At 46.3% G+C, this 14,877-nt stretch overlaps 1 pseudogene; it reads right to left on the bottom strand.

Annotated features, from left to right (window-relative positions):
* Nucleotides 1–14,384: 14,384 nt before the first annotated feature.
* LOC120992991 lies at nucleotides 14,385–14,564 on the bottom strand (annotated as a pseudogene).
* Nucleotides 14,565–14,877: the final 313 nt, after the last annotated feature.

Here is a 14,877-nt window from a genome sequence, read left to right on the forward strand (position 1 = left end):
TATTAGTGCCGGATCCGGCATTCAAAATACTGGAATGCACCCGCACTGAATCCGGACCCATTCACTTCTATGGGGCTGTGCACATGAGCGGTGATTTTCACACATCACTTGTGCGTTGCGTGAAAATCGCAGCATGCTCTGTTGTGCGTTTTTCGCGCAACGCAGGCCCCATAGAAGTTAATGGGGCTGTGTGAAAATCGCAAGCAAGTGCGATTTTCACGCATGGTTCCTAGGATGAAAGTCTATTCACTGTATTATTTTCCCTTATAACATGGTTATAAGGGAAAATAATAGCATTCTGAATACAGAATGCATAGTAGAAGGTCAATATAATAAACATTGGTGGCGCAGTGCGCCCCCCCATCACCCCAATATAATAAACATTGGTGGCGCAGTGCGCCCCCCCTCAATATAATAAACATTGGTGGCGCAGTGCGCCCCCCCATCACCCCAATATAATAAACATTGGTGGCGCAGTGCACCCCCCCTCAATATAATAAACATTGGTGGCGCAGTGCGCCCCCCCATCACCCCAATATAATAAACATTGGTGGCGCAGTGCGCCCCCCCCTCAGTATAATAAACATTGGTGGCGCAGTGGGCAGTGCCAATGAGGGTTAAAAAATAAAAAAAAAATTAACTCACCTCCTCCAATTGATCGTCTCCTGTTCTTACTTCTTTCTAGTTTCTTCAGGACGCAGGACCTGTGGTGACATCACTGAGCTCATCACATGATCCATCACCATGGTAATGGGCCATGTGATGAGCTCAGTGACGTCACCACAGGTCCTGAAGAAACTAGAAAGAAGTAAGAACAGGAGACCGGCAGCTACCTGATCAACTGGAGGAGGTGAGTTAATTTTCTTTTATTATTTTTAACCCTCATTGGCACTTCCCACTGTGCCACCAACGTTTATTATACTGGGGGGGGGGCGCACTGTGCCACCAACGTTTATTATACTGGGGGGGGGGGGGGGCGCACTGTGCCACCAACGTTTATTATACTGGGGGGGGGGGGGCGCACTGTGCCACCAACGTTTATCATACTGGGGGGGGGCGCCCTGTGCCACCAACGTTTATTATACTGGGGGGGGGGGCGCACTGTGCCACCAACGTTTCTTATACAAATACAGGAGGCGGGTGCCGGAATCAAATAGCCGGCACCCGACCTCTGTGACAGGGAGCTGCGATCAGCGGCAGTTAACCCCTCAGGTACTGCACCTGAAGGGTTAACTCAACTGCCGCTGATCGCAGCTCCCTGTCACAGAGGTCGGGTGCCGGCTATTTGATTCCGGCACCCGCCTCCTGTATTTGTATTTCAGGTCAGTTTTCTTCATTGGTGGCGCAGTGGCCACAGCCCCTCCTCCTCCTCCTCCTCCTGTCTCTTCTTATTGGCAGCGGCGGGGGCAGCAGCAGCACAGGGGGGAGGGAGAGACTCCTCCTGCGCTGCTGAGAACGATCATCTCCTGTGCCCGCCGCTGTATTGAGCAGAGCTGCGGCGGCGGGTCCAGTCGCAAATGGCATCTGGAGCCCTGCAGAAGAGCCGCATTAAAGTGTGTAAAGAGCCGCATGTGGCTCGCGAGCCGCGGCTTGCCGACCACTGCCCTAGTGGATAGCACGGTTGGCTGATCCACCATGGATATTTGGGATCATATGGAGATCAAAAAACAAAAAGTGGACAATTTCCTCTTTGATAATGTCAACATAGATATTCTCAATTCCGAAATTTGTATCACTAATACCTTTAGAGAATTGGAAACATTATTAATCCGCCAGTTAAAACAACGGTGGGAAATTAAAACACTAAGAAGATGTATCGAAATTGATAAGATTCCCAAAGGACTATTGATCACTAAAAATCCTGCACAAGACTTGTGCAACGTTGAATTTAACAAAGAATGGGAGGATTTACTCCATGAACAGTCGGTCGCATGTACAAGAGATACTGGAGGAGACTATCAAACGTATCTCCGACCTAAGACTAATAATAGATAAATTCACTAGGAATGAAGAAATTAATATAATTCAGACTAATATATGTAAAAACTTAGATAGAATAGAACAAGAAATAATAGAGAAAAAAGTAAAAAAATTGAACTTTAAGAGAAAAGGGAGAACTGATAGGGAAATTACTAATAGGGAAGGACTTGATGAGCACGGATCAATGATAAGAGCCACTAGTAACACTGTAAAAGAAACAGACACAATTGAACAAGAACCAATAAGAAATGAACACTTTAACATACCCACATACAATAGATTCGAAATGTTAGAAGAAACAAATAATTCAGTGACGGAGCAAAATACTATACTTGACTACTGCAAATTCATTCTATAGCACCATTCTGCTATTCCAAAGTGACAATAAGTATTTGTGGGAGCTCATTTGCTACATTTGGACATTTTTTAGGGCAAGCGAATTCTTATTCTCATTTTATCCCACTGTCACCCGATTTTATATCTCATTGTCACTTGATAAGTGTTATTAATATTGTATTTTAACTGCTAATATATTGCTATATTTCCACTGTATGTACATATATCTGTAATGACCGACGTCACGCACAGGGAGGATAAAAGAGAAAGCCCTGCCCAAGGGAGAGGGAAAGGTGGTGACCCCTAACTCACCTTGCGGCTGGCACCTGACTGCCCTGACGTCCCTAGACGGTTTCCTCACCCATGCGGCGATCACGTGCCTAAACCCTGGCTTTCCCTAAAATGAGCCCTAGATAGTGAACGGGCCGGTGGGATCGCTAGTCAGCACCACTATCAATAAGAGGGAAACACCAGGGAGAGGACAGACAAAACAGACAAACACATACACCCAGGTGGGCGATCACAATAGACCACAAAGGTCCAACAGGGATCCGGAGGGTAGCGTTCTGGACCAACTACCAGAGAACGCAGCAACACAGCTCCAGAAGGTCAGAATAGATGTCCAGGCAGGAAGCTCTATATCTGGCAACCAGAGAAGTGTGAGAGAGGAATATAAGGAGGTTTGGGAGTGCTGGACAAGGAACAGCTGAGGAGAAGGAGCTAACCCAGAAAGCTACCATAAGGAAAACAGCCCTATCTTAAATAGAGCGTGCAGCCAACCGCTGCGACTTCCTGACCCCGGGTATAACGGAGTCAGGCGTGGTTCTCGATACCCTCGTGACAGTACCCCCCTCTCTACGAGGGGCCTCCGGACACTCAGGACCAGGTCTCTCAGGATGAGAGGCATGAAAAACCCTAACTAGCCTGTCGGCGTTTACCTCAGACGCAGGAACCCACATTCTTTCCTCGGGACCGTAACCTCTCCAATGCACCAGATATTGAAGGGAGCGGCGGACCCGACGAGAATTAACAATTTTGGATATCTGAAATTCTAGATTACCATCCACAACAACAGGAGGGGGTGGCAGCGGTGACGGTTCTAGAGGTGGAACATATTTTTTGAGTAACGACTTATGAAAAACATTATGAATTTTAAAAGTCTGAGGTAACTCCAGGCGAAAAGCCACGGGGTTGATGATGGCTACAATTTTGTAAGGGCCAATAAACCTAGGACCCAGTTTCCAAGAGGGAACCTTCAATTTAATATTCCTAGTAGACAACCACACATAGTCATTCACTCCTAGGTCCGGACCTGGTGACCGTCTCTTATCAGCCATGCATTTGTATTTACCTCCCATATTTTTCAAGTTAGCTTGCACCTTCTGCCATACCGATGAAAGAGATGACGAAAACCGTTCCTCTTCGGGAACCCCAGAAGACCCCCCCTCCTTGAAAGTACAGAATTGGGGATGAAAACCATATGCACCAAGAAATGGTGACTTGCCAGTGGATTCCTGACGACGATTATTTATGGCAAACTCAGCTAACGGTAAATATGATGACCGCAACTCTTGGTTTTCAGACACAAAACATCTTAGATATGTCTCAAGGTTTTGGTTGGTACGCTCAGTCTGTCCATTCGACTGAGGATGGAAATCTGAGGAAAAGGACAAGTGTACCCCCAAACGGGAACAAAAAGCTTTCCAAAATTTAGAAATAAACTGGGTACCCCGATCCGAAACAACATCGGAGGGGACCCCGTGAAGCTTCACGATTTCACTGATGAATACCTGAGCAAGAGTCTTAGCATTAGGTAGTGCGGGTAACGCAATGAAGTGTACCATTTTGCTAAACCTGTCCACTACTACCAAAATAACTGTTTTACCCGCAGACAAAGGTAAGTCAGTGATAAAATCCATTGACAGATGTGTCCACGGTCTATTGGGAATGACGAGTGGTAATAGAGACCCTGCAGGACGTGTATGTGAAACTTTTGCGCGCGCACAGGTAGAACAAGAAGACACAAAATCCAATACATCCTGACGCAACCTTTGCCACCAAAAACGACGAGACAATAGCTCCAAGTTTGCTTTACTACCCGGGTGCCCAGCAAGTGCCGAACTATGATGTTCCTTTAATAATTCGAAACGTAGGTTCAACGGTACAAACAATTTCTCTGAGGATCAAGAGACCAGGGCGTCCCCCTGGGCCTCTAACACCTTCCCCTCCAAAACAGAGTGTACCGCAGAAACAACCACTCCTCTTTGAAGAATGGGCACCGGATCACTCACATTACCCCCTCCAGGGAAACAACGAGATAGTGCATCAGCCTTGGTGTTCTTTGCCCCAGGACGATAGGTAATCACAAAGTTAAACCTGGTAAAAAATAGCGACCACCTAGCTGATTCGAGGTACAGAAGATTTTTGTGGTCCGTAATCACAGTGACGGGGTGGACTGCCCCCTCTAAGAAGTGACGCCACTCCTCAAACGCAAGTTTAATAGCTAATAGTTCCCTATTGCCAATATCGTAGTTTTTTTCTGCTGCAGATAGTTTTTTAGAAAAGAAAGCACAAGGACGCCATTTGCCAGGAGACTGACCCTGAGACAGCACCGCCCCCACTCCCACCTCTGACGCATCGACTTCAACAATAAAAGGCTGAGAGACATCAGGTTGGACTAGTACAGGTGCTGAGGTAAACCTCTCTTTTAGAGAGGAAAAAGCAACTTTAGCGGCGTCAGACCATTTAGAAAAATCTGTCCCCTTCCTAGTCATGTCAGTAAGCGGTTTTACAATAAGTGAATAATTTTTAATGAATTTCCTATAGAAATTCGCGAAGCCCAAGAACCGTTGTAGTGCTTTGAGGTTCTCAGGAAGATCCCAATCAAAAATTGCCTGGACCTTCCTAGGATCCATACGGAAACCTGAAGACACATTTTTCAATTTTAGCATATAATTCATTCGTCCGTAGGACCTGCAGTACTTGTCTGACATGCACCTCATGTGTTTTCAGATCAGACGAATAAATTAAAATATCATCTAGGTATATTACCACAAACCTGCCGATTAGATGACTAAAAATGTCATTAACGAAATGTTGAAAGACGGCAGGAGCATTGGTCAGACCGAAAGGCATACATAGATTTTCATAATGCCCCTCAGGGGTGTTAAACGCTGTCTTCCACTCATCCCCCTCCTTAATACGAATCAGATTGTAGGCCCCCCTAAGATCAAGTTTGGAGAACCACCTAGCACCCGCAATCTGGTTAAACAGGTCAGGAATGAGAGGAAGAGGGTATGGGTCTCGGATGGTTATCCGATTTAATTCGCGAAAATCTAAGCAAGGACGCAGGCCCCCATCTTTCTTTTTAACGAAGAAAAACCCTGCAGCCATGGGTGAAGAAGAGGGTCTGATGTGTCCCTTAGCCAAGCTCTCGGAGATATAATCTTTCATGGCTTGTCTCTCTGGACCCGAAAGATTATATAACCTGGTCTTGGGTAATTTTGCGCCGGGAATAAGGTTAACCGGGCAATCATAAGGACGATGAGGTGGTAACTTCTGACAACCCTTTTCAGAAAAAACATCCTCAAAATCCGAAATAAATGTAGGTAGGGTATTATGGAGGCGACTACCAGAGAACGCAGCAACACAGCTCCAGAAGGTCAGAATAGATGTCCAGGCAGGAAGCTCTATATCTGGCAACCAGAGAAGTGTGAGAGAGGAATATAAGGAGGTTTGGGAGTGCTGGACGGAGCTACGGATCCCTGAGTGAGCCAAAAGGGTTTGCAAAGCAAACCCAGAAAGCTACCATAAGGAAAATAGCCCTATCTTAAATAGAGCGTGCAGCCAACCGCTGCGACTTCCTGACCCCGGGTATAACGGAGTCAGGCGTGGTTCTCGATACCCTCGTGACAATATCTCACTTACCCAAGGTTTCTGCGTATGTTGGGTTTGGAATGAGGCTGTTGGGTTACAATACCATTTGCGAGTGACCAACACAGCTTCATCTCAACCACAAATACGCAGAACTTTTGCGTTGAATGCTGCTAACAGCGAGGCAGCGTTTTAAAGCTATATTTTGTATTGTATATCCCTACACTGGATTTGTGTTTTAAACTACTTTAGTACTGTAATAAATATTAGCTACCAATATCTTAGGTGTGCCCAGTCATCTCTTTTATATTTCTGTTCTTTTCAGCAGCGGGGTGACGCTGCAAGACTGAGAGCACCCTGTTTGGTGTATCAACCATCCTGTGCATCCAACTAATACACTATTATTAAAATGCTATATTTATTCCCCCGATTCTGTTGTTTGCATAAACACCCCATATGTGGCCGTAAACTACTGTACGGGCACACAGTAGGGCGTAGAGGGAAAGGTGCGCCGTATGGTTTTTGGAAGGCAGATTTAGCTGGACTGTTTTTTTTGACACCATGTCCCATTTGAAGCCCCCCTGATGCACCCCTAGAGTAGAAACTCCATAAAAGTGACCCCATCTAAGAAACTACACCCCTCAAGGTATTCAAAACTGATTTTACTAATTTTGTTAACCCTTTAGGTATTCCACAAGATTTAATGGAAAATAGAGATACAATTTCAAAATTTCACTTTTTTGGCAGATTTTCCATTTTAATAATTTTTTTCCAGTTACAAAGCAAGGGTTAACAGCCAAACAAAACTCTGATTCAGTATTTTACAGAAACACCCGATATGTGGTCATAAACCGCTGTACGGGCACACGGCAGGGTGCAGAAGGAAAGGAATGCCATACGGTTTTGGAAGGCAGATTTTGCTGGACCGTTTTTTTGGACACTATGTTCCATTTGAAGCCCCCCTGATGCACCCCTAGAGTAGAAACTCCAAAAAAGTGACCCCATTTTAGAAACTACGGGATAGGGTGGCAGTATCGTTGGTACTAGTTTAGGGTACATATGATTTTTGGTTGCTCTATATTACACTTTTTGTGAGGCAAGGTAACAAGAAATAGCTGTTTTGGCACCGTTTTTATTTTTTGTTATTTTCAACATTCATCTGACAAGTTAGATCATGTAATATTTTTATAGAGCAGGTTGTCACGGATGCGGCGATACCTAATATGTATACTATTTTTTTATTTACCGGGATGTAAGTTTTACACAATGATTTCATTTTTGAAACAAAAAAAATCATGTTATAGTGTCTCCATAGTCTGAGAGCCATAGTTTTTTCAGTTTTTGGACAAATATCTTGGGTAGGGTATGATTTTTGCGGGATGAGATGACGGTTTGATTTGCACTATTTTGGGGTGCGTATGACTTTTTGATCGCTTGCTATTACACTTTTTGTGATGTAAGGTGACAAAAAATAGCTTTTTTTACACCGTTTTTATTTTTTATTTTTACGGTATTCACCTGAGGGGTTAGGTCATGTGATATTTTTATAGAGCAGGTTATTACAGACGCGGCGATACCTAATATGTATAATTTTTTTTTTTATGTAAGTTTTACACAATTATTTCATTTTTGAAACAAAAACAAAAAAATCATGTTTTAGTGTCTCCGTATTCTGAGAGCCATAGTTTTTCAGTTTTTGGACGATTATCTTAGGTAGGGTCTCATTTTTTGCGGGATGAGGTGACGGTTTGATTGGTACTATTTTGGCGTACATACGACTTTTTTGATCACTTTTATTACCTTTTTTGGGAAGTAAGGTGGGCAAAATTTCAATTTCATCGTAGTTTTTTATTTTTTATTTTTATGGCGTTCACCGTTCGGATAAAGTAACATGTCCGTTTTATAGATCAGGTCGTTACGGACACGGTGATATCAAACATGTGTAGAGAATTTTTTTTTTTCATTTTTAATCAGTGATAAATGTGTTTTTTTATTTTAACTTTTTTCACTTTTTTTCCCTTTTTTTTTACCCAGACCCACTTGGTTCTTGAAGATCCAGTGGGTCTGATGTCTGTATAATACAGTACAGTACACTATATAGTGTACAGTACTGTATTTTAACTTTACAAAGTCTGATTAGACTTCTGCCTTTAGCAGAAGTCTAATCAGCACCATGGACAGCCTCTGATCAGTACCATGGACAGCCGGACGCCTTTGAAAGCGTCCGGTTGCCATGGTAACCTTCACTCGCTGCCACAGCAGAGCAGTGGGTCATTGGGAGGGTGCGGGCCCCCTCCCTCCCTCTCCCATCGGGGGCTGAAAAGGCACAGCAGCCCCGGATGGGAGAGGGAGGGAGCTCCCTCCCTCTTAACCTTTTCCATACAGCGGTCCCTACGGACCGGGGCATGGAAGGGGTTAAATGCATGGCATCTGTGCCAGCACAGATGCCAGGCATTTTGAGCAGAGTGTCAGCAATGTGCTGACACTCTGCAAACCGCTCGGCTATCCTGAGGGAGGGGGCGGGCGGATGATCGCATGCCTGCCCGCCCCCACAAGCACCGCCCCGTTGCCCGCCCTCCCTGGCACACTAACTGCACAGGTTAAACATTAAAATAAAGCTTATTTGAAGTTTCTGATCTTTGACGTGCGATCTGCTTAGAAGTTATCTAGCGTTAACAAAGCGGCAGCAGGCCCTCACCTACAATTTTTTGCACGGTCAGCTCAACGTCCGTTCCTCTTCCAAGTTCATTATCATCAGATGATAGGCTGGTCAACACAATCGTAATCACCGTGGGTCACGTAACTAGAGATGTCCTTGACTATTCGCCGGCGAACTAATAGCAGTCAGTTGCCTTAACGCGTGTGTGTTTCAGGCCCTGCCAGTGCACAGTGTCACCCCAGTGCAACTCATATCTGGTGTCACAGTAGTTTACATTTTTTAAAAAACTACAATTTTGACTGTGAAATAATAGCAGTCAGTTGCCTTAACGTGTGTGTGTTTCAGGCCCTGCCAGTGCACAGTGTCGCACCAGTGCAACTCATATCTGGTGTCACAGTAGTTTACATTTTACAAAAAACTACAATTTTGACTGCGAACTAATAGCAGTCAGTTGCCTTAACGCGTGTGTGTTTCAGGCCCTGCCAGTGCACAGTGTCACACCAGTGCAACTCATATCTGGTGTCACAGTAGTTTACATTAAAAAAAAACTACAATTTTGACTGTGAAATAATAGCAGTCAGTTGCCTTAACGAGTGTGTGTTTCAGGCCCTGCCAGTGCACAGTGTCACACCAGTGCAACTCATATCTGGTGTCACAGTAGTTTACATAAAAAAATATATATATCATTTTGACTGTGAAATAATAGCAGTCAGTTGCCTTAACGTGTGTGTGTTTCAGGCCCTTCAAGTGCATAGTGTCACACCAGTGCAACTCATATCTGGTGTCACAGTAGTTTACATTAAAAAAAAATATACAATTTTGACTGTGAAATAATAGCAGTCAGTTGCCTTAACGTGTGTGTGTGTGTTTCAGGCCCTGCCAGTGCACAGTGTCACACCAGTGCAACTCATATCTGGTGTCACAGTAGTTTACATTTTTTAAAAAAATACAATTTTGACTGTGAAATAATAGCAGTCAGTTGCCTTAACGCGTGTGTGTTTCAGGCCCTGCCAGTGCACAGTGTCACACCAGTGCAACTCATATCTGGTGTCACAGTAGATTACATTTAAAAAAAAACTACAATTTTGACTGTAATAGATTGAATAGCAGTTAGTTGGCTGCAAGCGTGTGTGTCAGGCCTAGAGTGTCTACTCTGCCATTTTTTGCCAGTGCGCAGTGGCACTCATATCTGGTGTCACAGTAGCTTGCATGCATAGTACAACTAAACTAATCTAAAAAAAATGACAGGCAGAGGCAGGCCACCCCGCAGGGGCCGTCGTGGTGCTGTGATTCCCTTTGGCCCTAGAATAATGCCCAGTGTTCAGAGGCCACGTACCCTGAACTCGAAAAGTTCTGAGGACATAGTAGACTGGCTAACACAGGACACCCAATCTTCTACAGCTTCCACTCGGAACCTTGACGCACCATCCTCCTCCAGCTTAGCTTTGGGCACCTCTCAAGTTACCACTCGCCCGCCTGCCGCCACCACCAACACTAGCACCACAGCCGCTTCACTTGATCCGTCAGAGGAGTTATTTACACATCAGTTGGAAGAAATGAGTGATGCGCAACCATTATTGCCAGAGGATGTAGATAACAGGGATATGTCTCAGTCAGGCAGCATTACACACATGGACGTACGGTGTGATGATGATGTACCCGCTGCTGCTTCCTTTGCTGAGTTGTCAGATACAAGTGAAGCGGTTGATGATGACGATGTGTCCGTGGATGTCACGTGGGTGCCCGGTCGAAGAGAAGAAGAACAGGGGGAAAGTTCAGATGGGGAGACAGAGAGGAGGTGGAGACGAGTTGGAAGCAGGGGGAGGTCGTCGCAAGGAGCTAGTGGCACAGTCAGACAGCATGCATCGGCACCCGGGGTCAGCCAGACAGCATGCCAATCAACGCATGCTGTTGCCACTACCAGAATGACGGCATTGCAGAGATCAGCAGTGTGGCATTTTTTTGGTGTGTCTGCCTCTGACACAAGCGATGCCATTTACAACCTGTGCCAAAAGAAACTGAGTCGTGGGAAGTCCAACACCCACCTAGGTACAACTGCTTTGCGAAGGCACATGATCTCAAATCACAAACGCCTATGGGATCAACACATGAGTACAAGCAGCACACAAACTCAAAGCTGCCATCCTCCTCCTGGTCCAGCATCTTCAGCCACATCAACCACTGCTGCCCTCCTTGCCCCCTCTCAACCATCCGCCACTCCGTCTCTTGCCTTGAGCAGTTCCTGCTCATCTGCCCACAGTCAGGTGTCTGTCAAGGACATGTTTGAGCGTAAGAAGCCAATGTCACAAAGTCACCCCCTTGTCCGGCGTCTGACAGCTGGCTTGTTGGAACTCTTAGCCCGCCAGCTTTTACCATACAAGCTGGTGGAGTCTGAGGCCTTCCAAAAATGTGTAGCTATTGGGACACCGCAGTGGAAGGTACCCGGCCGAAATTTCTTTGCACAAAAGGCAATCCCCAACCTGTACTCGATTGTGCAAAAGGAAGTAATGGCATGTCTGGCTCACAGTGTTGGGGCAAGGGTCCATCTGACCACTGATACCTGGTCTGCAAAGCACGGTCAGGGCAGGTATATCACCTACACTGCGCATTGGGTAAACCTGCTGACGGCTGCCAAGCATGGAATGCGTGGCTCTGCAGAGGAGTTGGTGACACCGCCACGACTTGCAGGCAGGTCTGCTGCCACCTCCTCTACTCCTCCTACTCCATCCTCTTCCATAACCTCCTCGGCTGAGTCCTCTTCTGCTGCTGCGTCTTGCTCCACATCAACGGCAACCCCCCCCCAGCTCCCCAGGGGCTATTCCACATCCCGGATATGACAGTGTCACGCCATCTTGGGGTTGACTTGCCTGAAAGCAGAGAGTCACACCGGACCAGCACTCCTGTCCGCCCTGAACGCACAGGTGGATCAGTGGCTGACTCCGCACCAACTGGAAATCGGCAAAGTGGTGTGTGACAACGGAAGCAATTTGTTGGCGGCATTGAATTTGGGCAAGTTGACGCATGTGCCGTGCATGGCACATGTGTTGAATCTGATTGTAAAACGCTTTGTGCATAAGTACCCAGGCTTACAGGACGTCCTCAAGCAGGCCAGGAAGGTGTGTGGCCATTTCAGGCGTTCCTTCGCGGCCATGGCGCACTTTTCAGATATCCAGCGGCGAAACAACATGCCAGTGAGACGCTTAATTTGCGAAAGCCCGACACGGAATTCAACACTCCTAATGTTTGACCGCCTGCTCCAACAAGAAAAAGCCGTCAACGAGTATTTGTATGACCGGGGTGCTAGGACAGCCTCTGCGGAGCTGGGAATTTTTTTGCCACGTGACTGGACTCTCATGCGCAATGCCTGTAGGCTCATGCGTCTTTTTGAGGAGGTGACAAACCTAGTCAGTCGCACCGAAGGCACCATCAGCGACATCATCCCATTTGTTTTCTTCCTGGACCGTGCCCTGCGAAGAGTGCTGGATCAGGCCGTAGATGAGCGTGAAGAGGAAGAGGAAACCAGCCTTATCAGCATCGCTTGCTGGACCTGCGGCAACGCTGGAAGAGGAGTGTGAGGAAGAGGAGTCAGAGGAGGAATGTGGCTTTCAGGAGGAGGAGGAAGACCAACCACAGCAGGCATCCCAGGGTGCTCGTTGTCACCTATCTGGTACCCGTGGTGTTGTACAAGGCTGGGGGGAAGAACAGACTTTCAGTGAGATCACTGAGGACGAGGAACAGGACATGAGTAGCTCGGCATCCAACCTTGTGCAAATGGGGTCTTTCATGCTGTCGTGCCTGTTGAGGGACCCTCGTATAAAAAGGCTGAAGGAGAACGACCTGTACTGGGTGGCCACGCTACTAGACCCCCGGTATAAGCAGACAGTGCCTGAAATGTTACTGAATTACTGCAAGTCGGAAAGGATGCAGCAGTTCCAAAATAAATTAAAAAGTATGCTTTACACAGCGTATAAGGGTATAATGTCACAGCACAACGGGAATCTAACAGGGGAAGAGGTGAAAGTAATCCTCCTACCACGACTACGCCGGCAATGACAGGACGCTTTACAGACGTGATGTTGATGGAGGACATGCAGAGCTTTAGTCCTACGCATGGCCACAGCCCTTCGGGGTCCACCCTCAGAGAACGACTCGACCGACAGGTAGCAGACTACCTCGCCTTAACTGCAGATATCGACACTCTGAGGAGCGATGAACCTCTTGACTACTGGGTGTGCAGGCTTGACCTGTGGCCTGAGCTATCCCAATTTGCAATAGAACTTCTGGCCTGCCCCGCTTCAAGTGTCCTGTCAGAAAGGACCTTCAGTGCAGCAGGAGGTATTGTCACTGAGAAGAGAAGTCGCCTAGGTCAAAAAAGTCTAGATTACCTCACCTTTATTAAGATGAATGAGGCATGGATCCCAAAGGGACTGACAGTGGGCGATACATTTGACTAATAAAGGCCTGGTGATGAGATGATCTGCCTTGGGCTAAAAATGGTCCACACCCTGCTGTATTTTATCTCTGCATGCCGGATGACTTGTGTGACTTATCTGCCACCAACTAGGGTTCAAGCCAAAATGTTTTAGTGCACTTTCTGCTTCGAAAACATCAATTTTTCTGGCCGCTGCTACAGCAGCAGCTACAAAAATACCAAATTTTTCAGGCATGTGTACATGCCTAATTTTTCTGGCCTCTGGTGCTGCACTGTGGCTGCAAAAACAAAACAAAAAAAGGCACATACATGTGTCAATTCCCCTTCGTGATCGTTACCTTGTTGTGGTGAAGGGGCTTGCGTATCACAATGAAGCGACCACCTCTATGAGTGTGTTGGCAATGGCAATGTTGGCACACCCCAGATGATAAGGTCGTTGCTTCATTGTGAACAGACCAAAAGCGATCGGCTGGATAATTTTGCATAGAAAAAACATTCATTTTCTTTGTGATCATCTAAGGTGATGATTAAAGCCTACTAGGCCAACAATGGGCCCACACTGCAGAATAATTGTTTTCTGGGTCACTTAACTGTCACTGAACTACATCAGCACGACCATAGACTTTGAAAAACCCCCATCGCTTGCAATCTCCCAAACGTGCGCACGAGCACAGTCATCACTACACCAAGATTGACGCATAGAGGAATAAAATTTATGTCATGAGTGTGTCAACTATTGACAACTCTTTGCGGTTGTCTAAAATCTATTCCATACACGTCCCCTGATAGGGGACGTAACAGGGATTAAACTGATAGGAATAGTATTATTTAACACACCTAATTATAATAATAATAATAGGGGACGTAACAGGGATTAAACTGATAGGAATAGTACTACTTTAACACAACACTCATATCTGGTGGCACAGTACATTGCACGGCGCACGCGCAGTGCCCCAAATTGGAAGTAGGAGGACCGACCAAGCATCTTTTTCCATCTCCCGGTTCCTAAAATCTATTCCATACACGTCCCCTGATAGGGGACGTGACAGGGATTAAACTGATAGGAATAGTACTACTTATACACACCACTCATATCTGGTGGCGCAGTACATTGCAAGGCGCATGCGCAGTGCCCCAAATTGGAAGTAAGAGGACCGACCAAGCATCTTTTTCCATCTCCCGGTTCCTAAAATCTATTCCATACACCGGCCCCTGATAGGGGACAAAACAGAGATTAAACTGTTAAGAACAGATTTTTTTAAATTAAAAAAAAAAAGAGGACAGCCTCATCGGAGCTGGGTATTTTTTGGCCGCGTTACTGAACGCTCATGCACAATGGCTGTAGGCTCATGCGTCCTTTTGCGGAGGTGACAAACCTGGTCAGTCAAACCCAAGGCAACATCATCGACCTCATCCCATATGCGTTTTTTCTGGAGCGTGCCCTGCGAAGAGTGCTGGATCAGGCCGTAGATGAGCATGAAGAGGAAGAGTTGTGGTCACCATCACCACCAGAAGCAGCCTTGTCGTCGTCGATTGCTGGACCTGCGGCAACGCAGAGAGAGGAGTCTGAAGAAGAGGAGTCAGAGGAGGAAGG

This window comes from Bufo bufo, chromosome 2 (genome assembly GCF_905171765.1).
Source record: "Bufo bufo chromosome 2, aBufBuf1.1, whole genome shotgun sequence".
Taxonomy (NCBI): Eukaryota; Metazoa; Chordata; class Amphibia; order Anura; family Bufonidae; genus Bufo; species Bufo bufo.